Source organism: Salvelinus fontinalis, unplaced genomic scaffold, assembly GCF_029448725.1.
Source record: "Salvelinus fontinalis isolate EN_2023a unplaced genomic scaffold, ASM2944872v1 scaffold_1206, whole genome shotgun sequence".
In the NCBI taxonomy this organism is placed as follows: Eukaryota; Metazoa; Chordata; class Actinopteri; order Salmoniformes; family Salmonidae; genus Salvelinus; species Salvelinus fontinalis.
In genome coordinates, this window is record NW_026601415.1 from 50,852 (window position 1) to 52,714 (window position 1,863).

At 36.3% G+C, this 1,863-nt stretch overlaps 1 long non-coding RNA gene across 1 annotated transcript; it reads left to right on the forward strand.

Annotated features, from left to right (window-relative positions):
• The first annotated feature begins 243 nt into the window (after window positions 1-243).
• LOC129848821 (uncharacterized) lies at window positions 244-1,862 on the forward strand. Its single transcript, XR_008758569.1, has 3 exons — window positions 244-333; window positions 1,426-1,473; window positions 1,817-1,862. It is a non-coding gene; the product is annotated as an uncharacterized LOC129848821 (long non-coding RNA).
• Window position 1,863: the final 1 nt, after the last annotated feature.

Here is a 1,863-nt window from a genome sequence, read left to right on the forward strand (position 1 = left end):
AAATATATATATATAAAAAAAGTTTGGCTCACACAAACAATGCTCTTTCCTCAATAAATATCTAGTTTTATCAAATTAGCAAATAAAACTCAGTCCTGCACAACTCACTTGACAAGTCCAGCAGTCAACAAACTAGGCGTCAGCGCGAATTTCCCTTCCATTAACAAAAGCCTTAGCTCCCGCAAAGTATCCCGTTTTCCCTTCCTTCCTTGCTCTCTCAGTTATCGGCCACAGACGATTCAGAGCTTCTTTGTCAAATGGAAGCTGCTCCTTGGTTGGGGTATTCGGTTATGAATCGCATTCACCCCCCTTTTTTACACTGCAAGCATATGAGTGAGTTTCAACAATGCCTCTTTTCTCCTTGGAAGTTTCAACATCTATTATCTCAGCAACAGTTTGGTCATGTCCTGATTACATGCTACTAGCTATGGAGACGTTAGCAGGCTAATTTAACTACACACGCTGACACTTTTCGATAGCTAGCTTGTTCGTTGGAAATAGTCAAAAATATATGTCAAAGGTTTGATTAATTACAAAAGTATTCATTGTATGGTTAGATATCATTTTTTGTGTAAAAAACATATTGCAACTGCAGTCTAAAACTATAAACTTTGTGAGAAAACCCCAAAATTGTTCCTCAGCTAGAAATGTTACTCCCTCTCATGTCGCAATCTTTACCATATCACTGATTTCATGGAGCTCTCCTGCTCATCAATTACTTCACAAAATCCCGCAAACGTGAAAGTGTCAGAAATAAACATTGCGAGTTTGTACATATGTGTGAGTCAGAGATTTGAAAGCAGACGCTTTCATCCAAAACGATGTACAGTAATCCGTACATACATTTTACGTTTGGTTGGCCCAGGGAAATTAGAGTTTTTCGATCTTTTCGAAGCAATTTTTGTATATCTTTCTTTGTAGTACTGTATGTATTCAATCATTTCGAATTGATCACTTCCCACTGGGTACATACATCAATTCAATGTTTATTCCACGTTGGTTCAACGTAATTTAATTGGAATTACATTGATATTGTGTCACAGTGAATTTTATAATCTGCAGTCAATTTAATTATGTTTTCATGTGCTATGATTCTGACATTTTACATATGATCCTCATAGGATTAGGCTACATAATTACAGTGGTGCAGTAAATGTAATCTCAATTCAATACGATGTGCATATACTGTACATATAGCCAATATAGCTATTAAACCCATGTTCAGTGACTAATCTGTGACGCAAATGGCCTAATATGTTTGTGACGTTCCATGAAACCCACGGTATTGTTTAAAACTCGATTCTGATTGGCTTGCAGGTCATTCTACAGTGTAAATTATAAATGAAAACGTGCTTTTATAGCAGTGTTACAGATTCACAATACCGAGCGTGTCTCAACCCGTACCGTGCTTTTATCTACCTAAAGGTATCTTCACGCACAACTGGATAGGCCTTTTGGATACGCTTGTCCAAGGTAAGGATATGCGTCAAGCTATAGCCTACTTTTAATGTTTTAGTTCCGAATTTAAGTTACTCCAGTCAAGTGATTCATCGTAAAAGTTTGTTGTTTTGACTGAGCAGTCCAATGGCCAATAACATACATAGATTATGCATTAGGCAATGCACAAGTCAGTGTTTAGGTCAGAATATATAGTTGCTACTTCCGTCAACTCAAGTTACTCAATTCAAGTGATTAATCGTAAAATTGAGTTGTTTTGACTGTCAAAACAAATAACTTTGATGGAATATTCAAAATTATAATGGCAATTATGAATCACAAATTCACAACATTACTTGCATTTCAATGATTCATCCAGGCCCAAGACATAAAGTTGCCTGAAAGCTGTGTAACAATCATTCCATT